Source organism: Nanorana parkeri, unplaced genomic scaffold (genome assembly GCF_000935625.1).
Source record: "Nanorana parkeri isolate BGI_ZX_2015 unplaced genomic scaffold, ASM93562v1 scaffold596, whole genome shotgun sequence".
NCBI lineage: Eukaryota > Metazoa > Chordata > Amphibia > Anura > Dicroglossidae > Nanorana > Nanorana parkeri.
The window spans coordinates 357,387-372,723 of NW_017306864.1; positions in this window are offsets into that span (position 1 = coordinate 357,387).

Genomic DNA, 15,337 nt, shown 5'->3' on the forward strand with positions numbered 1-15,337 from the left:
CCTGTATTGATACGCATATACTGTAATTAGAAGACATTTATGTAATTTTTCTTATATACCATATAAAGTCAATTTTTAAGCATTTCATTGTAAGGCCCTAAACACAGGGATTTTGTCTGATCTTGCTTGTATTGCTAGTCTAAGCAGAATCAGCATCAGCAAAGCTTTACAAATCATTTGTCAAGCTTCAAACAGCTTTCATGAAGGCAGTAAAGTGCCCTTTAGCTATAGCTCAGGTGTATTGAATAGAGTTCATAACGGTAGTTCTGACTATTATATACAGTATATTCCCATATATTTTCTATTCTAACTGTGCATTTATGTTTGCGCCCAGAGTTCATCTATAGTTAAAATGATGATGTTGCACTCCCTTGAAAATAATATCATCAGCAATTTAGCTTGCCCCATCAAGGATTTACATCAGATCAGGCCATTCTGTAGGGAGCAGATGTACATCCCGAGTCACTAATCCATCTGGCTAAACTAATCTGTTCCTTTGAGATGTCTTGCCTTTATTTCTTGACAGTGTTGTGATAGGAATATTTCTCTTGGGCTAGATAGACTCAAATTAGGTACATCCACAATTTACTGTATAGCAATTGTAAAGCAAGGGAGTAAAGGCACAAGCATGGTAGTACAAGACTGCACTGTGAATGAGGGCACTGAATGTGGATGATGACCATCTTGGAGGGTGTGCCAAAAAAATAAACATCCTCTTGCTTCGTTTTTTGAAAGACTTTCTTTGCGATGCACCAAGTGACCAGATAATTTGTTATCAGCATAAAGGGATAGCATCTCTTTCATCTCTCCTAGTCTCCTTTATTAAAACTTTCTATTTACAATGTGTACAGGTTAACTCATTTAGAGTTTCAATAGTAACTGCAAAAAGGCAAGAGAAGAAAGTTCTGTTAAGTCCTTCTGAAACTGGAAAAATATTTCTGAAACACAACTATTAGTCCTTATTTGAGAGCATGGTTGAGTAAGCCAAGTTTAGATGATACTTGCATCATGTATGACCACTCTATTGAATTAAAGGCTTTTCAGGTCCCACTGTAAAGGGGAATGATCACACTACTTCTAGAATTTGTGCTTCGAGCTTGTAAATTCATGAATAGTCTCATGTTATTAAGGTTAGTAAGTATGAAACCGGTTTAATCATTTTAATTGGGGGATACAGTGGTGTCATCTCTCCAACTCTTGCCTGCTGACTAAACAGTCAAAGGGAAACTGCAGTCTGACAGGCTTTCCCAGGTTATCCCTTAGCCCACTCTACACTGTTCTCCTATCAGCATGTTTATTCTCAACACTTTTGCAGGCAGCACACATGAATGGCTTTCTGTCATGCCCCTCCATCTCACAATCTGAGCGTTGCTGATTAGAACATTTGAAGAGGTTGATGCCAAGTCAAATTCAGGTACTTACACTAGTTGGATTTGTTTATGTCATGTTGCTATCTTTCTAAAAAACAATAAAACCAGAAAATTGAGACTTAAAAAACATCCAATTATTTATAACCCTCTCTGAGAACCCACCCAAGCCAATGTGTTCTTCACAAAGTTGACTATAGCTACCAAACTTTCTTCAGTTCTTATAGGGGTATCCAGGGAAGATCTTAGACGTAAGGCCAGTTTCGTAAAACCAATAGAATTTAGGTAAACAATAAGCTGTTCAGGAAAATTAGTAGCCGCAGAGTTTTATACAACCTTAAAAAAAGGATGTAAAGGTACCACTGATCTCTCCTGGGACATAACACAAATTCCATTCACCTGATAAATTCTAAGTTTAAAATTTGGTATGCAATCATCACTAGCTAAACATGTCAAAAATATTATTTTCACTAAATTTAAATATTTACTTTTGAAACCAGAATATTTTTCTCTTTTCTTTTTGCAAGAAAGATCATAAATATACAAACCATCTTTTCCATCCCTGATTAATGTTTTTATATGCTGCTCGTTTTTTGACCTTAGCAGTGGTTAGTTTTTTTAAATATTAATTTTCCCTATGCCTTTTCAGTGCGGACATAAAGGATCCCCTAAGGGAGTCTTGATCAAATGGCTTTAAAGTTTTTTGATGTTGACCTAAAAGAAGTATGCATATTAGGAGTTCTTACTTCAGTCTGACTTTCTAATCTGCATGCTTTTTAAATCTGTAATTCAGAAAGTGCTAAACCAGAGGAGATACTGAGATCACCAGCACACTGGTGTTCACTTTATCCAGACGTCTTTGTTTGACATCTAGATAAACATGGTGTCACATGCAAATGTAATGTTTTTGGAACCACATACGGTCTCTTCATCAGGCAACACAATGTGACCAATGGGACCAATTGGACCTCGGTATGCTGGTGACCTCATTATCTCCTTACAGCACCATCTGTTGGCCATTTCAACACCCATTTCAGCTACACATGACTGCAAAACTAGAGACAGCCAGGCGCCTAGTATTCTAGGAGTCCATCAATCTTTTCCCCTCTCAGTACAGATTTCCTGTGATAAGGCCACGCAAAGAGAAATGGAGGTGTGTAAAATGCAATAACCAATCAAATGCCACCTTTCATCAGAACAATATGCCTACTGATTGTGTAATATGGATTTCAACAATTTACATGCTGATTTTTGCCTTTTTAATCAATACTGAGTATCATGGAATTTTCCAGGAGATGATTTTGGAACAAAGAATAATCTGATGTAAGAGTGAAAATATTCAACTACAAGCCACTTGTTATGTAATGAACTTTGGTTTCCTGATGGCGCACACTCAACCCAATTTTACATAGTATAGATGATCAGAGATAAAGCTCAAATCAGAACTATGCAAAATTTCAAAAGCACAGCATAGAAAAGTATCAAGTCTCTGTGTGATCAAGCTTTAAAAAATAACCACATATATTACCTATTAATGTGTTAGATTAAAACTCCAACTTTATTTAAGTTTGGATGGAATGGGGAAGGTTTAGAATCACTTTGGTTTTTATTGCTGTCTATGTCCCTATTAAGTAAGTTCTTCATCCAAGCACTCATGTATTTCACATTCCAGACCCTTTATTACCCTTTTTAAGTCATTTCAGGGTATTCAGTGCCAAATTTATTGAACAGCATATGATAAAGTTGTTAAACCCATATCTCTGCAGTGGTGTTTTTCTGTTAGGAAAAATCATACTTCCAATTGAGCCTTGCTTTGCAAACACATATAACATGGCCTTCCTTTGTGCAAACATGACATTCATTGAGGGGAATTTATAAAAACTGGAGGAGACAGAATCTGGAGTGGCTGCTCATGGCAATGAATCAGCTTCTCTTTTTAATTTTCAAAACTTAAATGAACAAACTGAAGATTGAAGCTGATTGGTTACTATGGGCAACTGCTCCAGATTCTGTCTGCTCCAGTTTTAATAAATTCAACTCAGTATCTTTGAAGGGATGTATAGCCTAAATACATTTTAAAAAGTGGTGCTAGTGATATACAGAGTAATATACAGGATTTGGTTTAGTATTAGAAAGTGAATGCTGCAGTTGTCTTTTTCATTACAACAAGCACTGACTGTATATATACACTAGGATTAAAAGCATGCATATAAAATGAGGTTTATGATGTTAAGGCACATTAGATTAGATTCAACAAGATGTTACGGCTATGAGGTCTTATCATAAACATTGGAAACTAATCAGTCTCCCAATTTATTATTTAGGAATTTTCCAGACTGGCAACATTCTAATGATGAACTGAAATCTCTGTATAATGTCTGGAAGTAAGCCAGAGAAAACGAAAACTTTTAAGGGGAACATAAAAAAATTTGTTTGCTGTTAAAATTGTCTTATTTTATTTAAGATTAATTATAAAACACTTAAAAGTTGATTTCCTCACCCTATTAATATAAAGAATAAAAATCGCTTGCATGTTATATTTTATAATGACTTCCTGGCCCATTTCGCAAAAGAGAGGGGATTCATTTTGTAGAGGATCTGGTGGATGTTGTGACATTTTTCATGAAGTGATCACTTGGACAGCCACCTTGAAGATTATCTTGTACAACACTATCTGATATAGGTATATATATATATATAATCATCCTTTTATATGTTTTATAATTAATTTTTAATAAAATATGACAATTTAACAGCCAGAATTTTTGGTATATTAATCAAAAACCTCCCCTTTGAGTTTTCTATAGTTTATTTACGTATATTAGGGATTTTGGTAGACCCCTTTATGGGCTGGTTTTAGAAACAACATCATTTTACAAGGTTTATAATGTCGGCAGGCATTTGAGGAAAATATTACTTAAACCATGCTAGGAACTCCTCATAAGTCTTTGATTTGGGACTAACTGGAGAAGTTAGTAAGCATACCATTACAAACATTTTAGGTCCATTAGGAATAGCCACCATAGTGGAAAGAGCCACTTCTTGGCCTGCCTGATGATTGCAATGGTGTTCTAGCAATCATCCCAGCAGTCTCAGTCCCCCTCCTTCCTCTGCTGGACAGCAATGCAGGGGTTTTCAGTCTGAAAATGCCTGGAGTAAGGAGCCTGTTGTTGCCGAGGAGATATGGACCAGGGTGGAAATGAGGAGGAGATCAAGGTCCATGAGTGACCAACAGTTTATTCTGGTAATGACCACAAAGACAAGACTCCCCTGCTGGGCAGTGTGGACAATGTTAATGGAACACAGTCCTGAAACTTTGGTCCTGTACAGAAGATATAGCATTCCTTTCTGTGTGGTTCTCCTAGTTTTTGAATGTGGTGACAGACTGACGTATAACCAGTGTGAATTTATTCATTGATTTTAGGTATAGGTGGTTTTTCCAGTCCTGATGCATTCTGGGGAATACTGAGTTGTGCAGGAGAAAATCTTTGCTCTTGCCTATAATAGTGTTGCCTATTGTACTGAAAAATCAGTTAAATATGAACTGAACTGATACTGTGATGAAAAGTTAAATTTACTTTGGTAATTAAAGCAAATCTGTCCCAAACCTGAGCAACATAATACTCTACATTTGAAAAAATGCATAATCAAAGTACAGTGGTGACTTATATGCTGTATAAAAGTTGATTTTCCAAGAAATGTGTGTCCAGTTGTTATTACACATCATGAACCATAAAAAGTTTCTCATCCGACTACATGGTCATACCTTTTCCATAGTGGAGACACAGCTGTTCTTATAGTCCTACACTCTTTTTGTGTTATGACATACAAGGAGTAAATAAAACAAGGACAGAAGTGCTAATCTGCCTGTAGATAGTTTGTTATTTTGACGATCATGTCATGGAAATCCAACCTCACCCTCCTTAGCTCTGATGCTTCTGCCCCTGCCTTTTGGACCCTTCCTGCTGAGGCAAGGCAATGCAAGACTCAGTACCTTTGGAGCCTGTGTGTTTAAGACCAAGCCAAAGCTTGCACTGACAAAGATCTGATATAACAAGGCTTGCTGCTGTGTTTTCTAAAACTGATACCAACTTAGCGAGTGATGCTATCTTTTTATATTTCACTATTGACATTGCAAAGAGAGTGAATGTATCCATAGCAAATATCCAATTATAAACATCATGTTTTTATTGAAAATCTGGAATTTGTTCCACAAGCTGTGACTCCCCAACGTTATTACCCATTTGAAGCTAACATCAACAACTATGTAAGTGCTTACCTGACATGTGAGTAAAAGACAATTCCATTATAATTTACCCCTTTACTCTTATTCACTCCTAGCATATGCATGCAAGTGGCGGTTGAGATGAAAAGGCACTGGGTATATGCGCTCCATATAGTTTAACCCATTGCGTGACTCTACAGTGTGTGGTATAGAACTATATTGGCTGGGAGAAAAATGGACATTCATCTGATGTACTGTATGACCATGCAGGAACGCCTTATCACTGTAATGTTTCCAGCAAAACCTCTGTATATAGGGAGTTAAGCAGTTCGAGTTTTGTTACACAAAGAGTTTGAGTATTATTTAACCATCTCCAGGAGAAAGAAAAAAAAAAAGATACTAAGGGGATAAATTAATATTTATTATATGACGGAGATACAAATGAAAAAAGTATTTCTCCTGATACATCTTAATACAAGCTGTTATCTTTGAACTGGCTTTAGTCACACGTGCACTCGTTTGGTTTTACTCGATATTACAACAAAGAGTTTTCATCAAAGTTTTCATCAAGGTTACAATTACTGGTATTTAAATCTTTTAAACTATTTTGGATGGGGTGTTGCAATATAGAGAATAGATTATTGTGGATGTATGTCTTAATACACCTATATAATTAAAGGGGATTTTTTTTTTCATTATGAATGTGTTGGCTCTTTGTCTGAGGTATCTCCACTATTGAGAGGGCTTTGTTGTTATATAGAAGTACTAATCTACCTGTAGATAGTTTGTCATTTTGATGATCATGTCATGGAAATCCAACCTCGCCCTCCTTTGCTCTGATGCTTCTGCCTCTGCCTTTTGGATCCTTCCAGCTGAGGCAAGGCAAAGCAAGAATACTAACAACATATCCATTATGAATATGGAAATTACAAACAATGATCCTGATTTTGAGCCATAATTGTGATTAATGGTTTATATCTGAACTTCCAGGAGGTAATCTTCCAACATTTAGGGGTGGAACCAGGAAGATTTTCCAACAAGCCGTAAAATCTCCCTGCAAGTTAGACAAGCTGTTTTATTGTTCCATGAAGCCAAGAAAGACACAAAGTACCGCTTAAATCCTACTGTCACCAATGGACATTTATTATGACAGGTTCCAGTACAAGGGATGACTCATTCAAAGATGAGTTGGTGGCCACTAACTGGGTGGTAGCCACTCTTAACCTGGTGGCAGAACAAAGGCCTTACAGTTCAGAGGATGTCTGATCATATAGAGTGACTGTATGTTCCTTGAATATATTTCTTTATGTGGTTGGAGTGGGTATTTACCAGGAATGGCAAAAGAACAGGCAAAACAGAAACTAATAACAATTCAGCCCATGTCTAAGTTGTGCTCACTGAATAGGTTTTTGCAATGAAAAACTGTGGACCAGAACCCACATATTTGTTCCAGACATTTTTTTTTTTTTTTTATTAACAATTTTTTATTGAAGTTTTGTACAAACAGTGTAGGATTTACAGTATACAGACAATTGCTTTAGATGGACAATAGCAAGAAATTCACAATAAATTCACAGAAAGGGTAAAAACAGATTGAGTGAAACCTATCCACTTAGTAGCATTCTCACTTAAAAGGATCTGTTAGACTACCTTGTTATGGGCCATTGAGATGAATAATAAGTATGTGCATTCACGGTCCCTTCCAGATCTTAAATTTCAATATATATCCCGTGGGACAAGTCAGTATGCATTCCCCTTCTGTATATAGATGTACATGTCCTGAGTGTACATAGCAAACATCAAGCACAGCTTAGCATTTGAAAATGTGGATACATGTCGGTCAAATGTAGTCATGAAACAACCTAGTATCGGATTTAAACAGTAATATACTCAATCTTAAGCTTATAGTAACTTAAAACTAAAGAAGCGCCTATTGCACTTCATAAATGATTAACAAACTACCATATCCTCACTTCACCATTAACAGACCCCGATCTTCCCCGGCTCCATCTCCCGGATCTCAGTCCAGTTCAAGGCATCCCTGTGGCCATTCCACCGATATCGGGCCCTAACCCACGGAACAGATGACTCCCCTGGGTCTCACTCCCTGTCTGTAATAGCCCAGTTTCCATATAATCCCAAGCTACCCACACCTTCTTGTAAATATGTAGAGTATTATTCAGTCTAGCCGTTAGGTGTTCCATCTCCTGCACCTCCTTGATGCGCTGGTAAAAGTCCACCTCAGACGGGGGGGCTTGGCGCTTCCAATGGAGGGCAATTAGGCAGCGAGCTGCCGTCAAGATATGGGACACCAATTTCCGCCCGTACTTGCGGAGGTGCAGGAACGGAAGTCCCAACAAGTAGTGGATGGGTTCTAACGGTAGCTTTGATTGCAACAGGTTCTCCAATGTAGTTTGGACCATCTTCCAGTACACCTGCAGTTGTGGGCAGGACCAGTATATATGATATACATTCGGGAAAATAGTATGTAAAAGATCGGGGGTATAATACCACCTATACAATATTTTATACTGGTTTTCCCTATAGGTCTAGCATATGGACGATTTTGCTGCAGCCCTCCATATCATCTCCCCTTGACCCCGCGTAATAGGAAACCCCAGATCCTTTTCCCATTGAACCATATAAGGGTGTTGGGTACAATGTTCCGGGTTCGGGGTAATTAGCATTTGATAAATAGCTGAAATCATACCCTTCTGGGAGGAAGAGGAACTGCATAGCATCTCAAAGGGTGTTCTTCTATCAAATTTGAGGTTCGGGGATATGGATTGAGCAAGATGTTTAATCTGTAAAAATGGGAACATGGTTTTGGGAGGCAATTCATGTCTATCCCGGATCGTAGGATATGGGAGTAGCGAGTATGTAATATGGTCCAAGATATCTCTATAGACAAACAGGCCCTTCGAACACCAAGAATGTACCCAGTCCCTGGTCAAGCTCGGCATGAGGTTAGGGGTAAATAGGAACGGAGTCATGGAGGATTTACTTGCCGCTAGGTTATATAGGTATTTAGATTTATTCCATATTTCTAATTGCAAGGTCGAGGTACACAGGGTAGAGCCTGCTTTGCGTCTGGTTGGCCTGGACCACAACATAGCACTGGGGTGGACCGGCGCCATCCACTGAAACTCAGTTTCCGCCCATCTGGATTGGGGGGTAGGGGAGCAGAGTGCAGGAATAGTTTGCAGTTGTTCCGCTATGTTATTTTAGCTAGATGTGGTAGCGCCAATCCCCCCCTGGCAACCGGTGTGGTAAGTATCGTCTTAGAAATACGATGACGTCTGTCGTCCCATATGAATTTGAGAATGTCTGCTTGTAAGGAATTCAAATCTGAGTTCTGAATTTTTATCGGCAAAGTCTCAAAAAAGTATAAAAGTTTTGGCAGTAACGTCATTTTGATGGCCATAATTTTCCCTGTCAGGGACAATTTAAGGGGCCTCCACTGTCTCAGTAACAATCTCAGGGAGGAGAAAAGGGGTTTGTAATTAGCCGAGTATAAAAGTGGAGGGCTGGAAGTAAGTCTTATCCCAAGGTACTTCAGAGAGTCCTGGACCCATGTATAGGGGTAGGATGTTTTCAATATGGAAAGTATGGTTGAGGGGATATGGATGGGCAGTACTTCAGTTTTGGCCACGTTAAGCTTATAACCTGACATCCTTGAGTATGCCTGCAGTTCCGTGTGTAAAGCGGGTAATGATAGCAATGGTGGTGACAAAGGGCAACCCTGGTGAGATCCATTGTGTATAGGAAACATCCTAGAGGTGGCATTATGTAGTTTAATAGAGGCTGACGGGTCAGAGTACAGTGCCTTCACCGCCTGTGCATAAGGACCAGTAATTCCCATTTTGTGTAGAGTAGTATGCAGAAAGGGCCAGCTCAGTCGATCGAAAGCCTTCTCTGCATCAAGACTTATCAGCAGAGTCGGTTCCTTCCTTTGATCGGTAATGTCTATCAGGTCTATAAGACGGCGCGTGTTGTCCCCTGCCTGTCTATTTAACCAGTTGACATCCGCGGTGTTAAACCCCCTTCCCATCCAGGCCATTTTTCAGTATTCAGCGCTGCGGTACTTTGACTGACATTTATTCCGTCATGCAGCGCTGTACTGAAATGAATTTTATACCCTTTTTTGGGGACACAGTTCCAGACATTTTAAATGTTTCATCCAATTATTTAAGTGTAAATATATTTTTATAGATGTGACTGTATAAGTACAAAGAGTGCTTACCTGTACTTGGACTTTAAATATAATATGCAGTGCCAAATTCTGGCATGTTTTTGGTAAGCATGCTATACAAATCAGTTTAAATAATTGGGCTTATGTACCAGTACAGTAAGTAATAAAATAACCAATTATTATACAACCTTTTTTATAATTGCTCTAGACCAGTGGTTCTCAACCTGTGTAACCTCAGGAGCCACATTTGTCCTTGGTCATTAAGTCGCGACCCAAAAATAGTTTCACATTCGCGGTGATACCTAACGTGTATGGCACAATCGTCCTTTAAGTACACACGCATGCCCCATGTGCACGTGTTTATTTGCAGGCAGATGGTAGGGCGGCAGGGTTGGTTTTAATTCCTTTTTTTAAATTTTTATTATTTTTTTATCACTTTATAAATTCTCTCCATCCTGAATGAATTTGCCAGGGGACCCTGAAAACTACGGAGGGTGGTGGTGCGGGGGGGTGATGGTACGCCACACAAGTAGGCTGCTACAAGTGATCTGGGCGGCAATACTTATAGAAAATGAGCAGCAGAGCCCCTGCTAATGCTCCCCTCCCCCCCCTTTCCCAGCTTCTGCACTGACAGGGGAAGAGCTAGCAGCATGGACATTATGATCTGTTTTTATCTGTTCACCACACATTATTAACAAAACTGCAAACCTCTCCCTGCCAGCCTGCCTACTTCTCTCAGCTTCCATGGTCTCTGGGAAGGCAACACTAACTATTAACACTGGTGTATCCCTACTAAAAAATATAATGCATTGCTGGGACTTGTAGTCCTACATAGATGGAGCTATTCTGCATTGCTACATAATCTTCATACAGCAATGCACAATACCACCAGCTATGCGGGACTACAAGTCCCAGCAATACATTATAATAAAAGTAAGGTATGCAGAATACCACCAGCATCCAAACCCCACCCTATAATGCATTGCTGGGACTTGTAGTCCTACATAGATGGTGCTATTCTGCATTGCTGTATAATCATCATATAGCAATGCAGATTACCACCAGCTATGCAGGACTACAAGTCCCAGCAAAACACACACACACTCTCTCTTCCCAGCGCCCCCTCCCACTCCAAACTTACCTTCCCTCTCCTTCAGGCCCATGGCCCTCTTCCTCGTCTTGGCGACCAGGGGGCGGAGCTAAGAGACAGCCCTCTTAGCTCCGCCCCTAAGAGGCGGGACCAGCTCATTCTCCTCTCTATATCATTCCGCCTCTCCATATTATTCCGCCACCCGAAAGTGAGGAAATAGTCCCCGATTTCCCCGGGTCAGTTCACGCGCAGGGGGGTGTATGAGAGGGAACAGTTTTCAATATATAGTTCCCACAGGCTGGCTCGCACAAATCACTCCCTCCTGAACATGGGCCGCTCTTTGCAGGAAGGACGCCGCGACCCACTGCAGAAGGTGTCGCGACCCACTTTTGGGTCGCGACCCATGAGTTGAGAACCACTGCTCTAGACTGATCCTGTGGTAAATGTAATGGGTTGTTGTGAGTTACTACACTTTGTACACCATAATTGCTGATTATACTTTCAGAGTTTTAGCACTTGTCATAGTTTAAATAACAGCTTTAACTGCATCTGGTTTACATAAGGCTTTTATACTAATTCAGTACTTAACAAGCCTGTGTATTGCCAAATTATTAAGCATTTACTATACTTAATGAATTTTGACTTTTACAAAGCTAAAGGAATTTTGTTAGATATTAAACTGATTAAATCTAATTGAAAAAGCAAATCTATTTTAGTTGCACTTTTTTCAAAATCATGTCAAGAATGAGCCATTTTACAGATTTGACATCATGAGAGTTTAGGTCATTTGTGACTGTATCTTGACAGTACTGTGTAGTACATTTCTGTCTTTGATTCTGTCACACACAGTGTGAGGAAGAAATGATTTATCTGGTAATGTGTGGCGTGAACAGACAGAGACAGAAGGGTCCTGGGTTACTGTTTCAGTAACTGACCTTAATCCTTGACATTCATTTGCTAGTCTCCACAATTACTGAAACTGGGTATCTATCTCAGCTTAACCTTTTCTAAACTGGACTTGAATTGCTGCCACACTGCATCAGAGTATAACCTAAGTAATGCAGTTGATGTTCCAAGTTTAAAAACAAAAAGAAAAAAAATCAGCTGTTTGGACTGACACAGTGATGTAGGTAATGATTTGTCAACTTTAAAAAAAAATATGCTAAAGAAAATGTATAATATATTTTCAGTACACACATACTTTTTCATACATTTGTTGTTGCATTTAAAGAGATTTGTAGTTTATTCACTATTGATCTAGTTTCTGAATAGGGAGAAGCCCTATTCAGTGTTACTCCCCACTAAGAAACTCATGAAGGAACCGGAAGTGATGTAACCCACTTCCTGATGATTCATAACTGGGGACACATAATACTGTCCCCAGTTATTTACTAACACTGGAGTGATCAGCTGATATCATATCACTGATATGTACTGATCCTCTGCCGCTCGGCCATGCACAGAGGGCGGCTTAGCCTGCAGCTTTTCCTCTGGATCTCCGCTGCTCTTCCAGGCTGAGGCAGCGGGGATCCAAGGAGAAGTGAAGGAAGCGCAGCAGCCATCCTGGTTCCTGACTCCAGCTATTGTTTCAGTTCATTCTGCTCTAAGTGTTCCCTAACCTGGTTCAGCTGACTATTTACTCTGCATCTGACCTCTGGCTTGGCATCGACAACGTCCTGGATTTCCTCCATTGTTTTTTGTCATTTTTGTTTATTGTTATTTTCAATAAACTCGTTTTACTGGAACCTGCGCTTTAGTTTCTGTCTGGTTTCTTGGTTCCCTAACATGGCCTTCACAGAACCCTGACCTCGACCCTACTAAACACCTCTGGGATTAACTGGAACATTATTGTGAGCCAGGTCTTCATGTCCAACATCAGTACCTGACTTCTGAAATGCTCTTGACTTAATTGGGCACAAATTACCACAGACACACTCCTGCTTGTTGCCAAAAGCCCTTCTCAGAGAAGTGGAGGCTGTTAAAGTCACAAAAGAGATGGTAAGGGGGGGGGCACCATATTAATGACTATGGTTTTGGAAAATTATGTCCAACAAGCTCATACATCTATATTAATTGACCTTGGCCCATTTTGTATAATAATGATTAATTCTGGCAAAACTACTAAAAGCACAGGAAACATTGCTGTTCTTGAGTCACAAGTCTGGATGGAACTTGCCTGTTGTGGTGACATAAGCTTCTTCACACAGAGTACAATGTGTGATTTTCTCAATTCACAGAAGAAAATGTCTCTGTGAGGCTGATTCACTAAAGGAGTTGGAAATCTTCACACAATAAATTGACTAAATATGCACTTCAATTATCCAATCATTAAAAAAGCAAATTCCTATTCACTTTGAACACCCAATCATTAGCGAATGAAATAACTAAAGATTAATTTGTTTTTTCACAAGATTGGATAATTAAAGCATACATTTACGCAATTTATCGTGTAAATATTCTAAACTCCTTTGGTAAATCAGCCTCATGATGTTAAGTAACCATGCTGCATCTACAATTGCGTCACTTGTTCTGGGTTAAAAAAAGACCTCTACTTCTCTTTTTAGGCTTGTCCATAATTTTTTGGAATGTCTGTATTCAGGGAAAGGCAAGTAGACCACAGCTGTATAACTTTACATTAAATTTTTACTGTCGCTAACACTACATCTGAGAGGATCCAGCTTCGCTTCTGGGACACAGCTAGAGTTACAAGGGAGAAAACCAAACACTCACCTTGCTGGGTCTTAGAGTGGAAACGACTGGGTCCAAGTTTGAAAGCGTGATTGCAAGCCCAAGTGCCACTAACCAAAAGCCTTCGATTAAACTCCATTTGGTGAGTACCCACCCAAGAGGGGCTGTTGGACCACCGCTAAGAAATATATACCATCAACAATTATTTTTCCTCCGCACACGTTTTCTACGGTTTTTTCTCACTGAACACTGTACTCCGATGTTTTTATAATAATTTTTTTGTGTGGATCGTTCATATATTGTTATATATTGGATGGTTTTTACACAGTGCTCAAATTCCTTTACTGTTTTAACCACTATTTTGTTTTTCACAGTATAATTGAATTATTAATATATTTTTTTCTTTTGTTTTATGATCCCATGTTGGGTTTTAGGCCAGATCGCTTAAACCTTAATTTCACTTTATTACCTGGTTGCACCAAGTTTCATACCACTTATACCTTTAGCGCTTTGATATATATTTCTTGACGGCTGAAAGGATTTTCCCATCCTCTTTTAGAGCTGCTTTAGGTCTTAATTAATAATACATATTTTTACTTTAGTCTCTTCTCCAGAAGCGCAGATTATCTATTTCACATACCTCCTCCATTTGCTGCTTGCTGCGCTTCCACCTGTTTTGTAAAAGGATGGGCACCTTATAGCCATAGGTTTCCCCCTGCAGCTATGCCTCTAGTGCCCTGACTATAATAAAAAATAAATAAATACGGGAGGGAGAATAAAAAAAGTAGATTATGCGGCAACTGGAACAGAGAGAAGCTTATGCAATGTAGCATATTTACATTGCCCGTTGGATAGTTCAACTCTGCACAGTACATCACTCAGACTTTAGTCAAGTTGTAGTCACGTGGACGGAAACATGGATGCTCTGTTGCGAGATTGCACCATCGAAGAACAACATCGGATAACAGTATCTCAATTGGCTGGACATTTGGATATCAGCCATGGATCCACATTTGCCATAGTGCATGATGACTTGGGATACAGGAAAGTATGTGCACAATGGGTTCCCAAACATTGTACTGCTCTGCACAAGCAACAGCATGCGACCCAGTTCTTAAGATGGTATGAAGAAGATCAGAGTATTCCGGAGTGAATTGACACCAGCGACGAGACATGGGTGCACCACTACGATTTAGAGAGCAAAAGGAAGGAGGCGCTCTGCGATCACAAGTTCACCTCAGATGATGAAGTAAAGGAAGCAGTGCACTCCCGGCTTCAACAGCAGCTGGAAAGCTTCTTTTCTGGAGGAATACTGTACAGAAGCTAGTTGAACGGTATGACAAGTGCATCATCTTGCATGGGGACTATGTGGAAAAGTGATATGTTCCAGTGCTCACAGTAACTTCTATTAAAGCTTTTAAATGCGTTTTGCCTTTACTTTTTGATTCTCCCTCGTATATATACAGAAAGATACAATTGTCTGCTGAGCGCCTGGGAGAAGAAAGATTATGCTGGTAAAGCAGAGGCATTTGAGATGTGCCTGGCCTCTTCTGTGTGCAGTCCAACTACTCATCAATACCAAAAAATACATAAAACATTTAATTAAAAAATATAAATACATTTGAAAATATAAATTAACAAAAAGAACATAAACAAACTCTACTACTTTGGACTCTGATTGTGCTTTAGGAGTGAAGGAGTTGTAGTCCTGATTTGAGCTTACACAATGATGAATTCTCTCTCCCCACCTCTACGTGACAGCACTAAATGTCTGA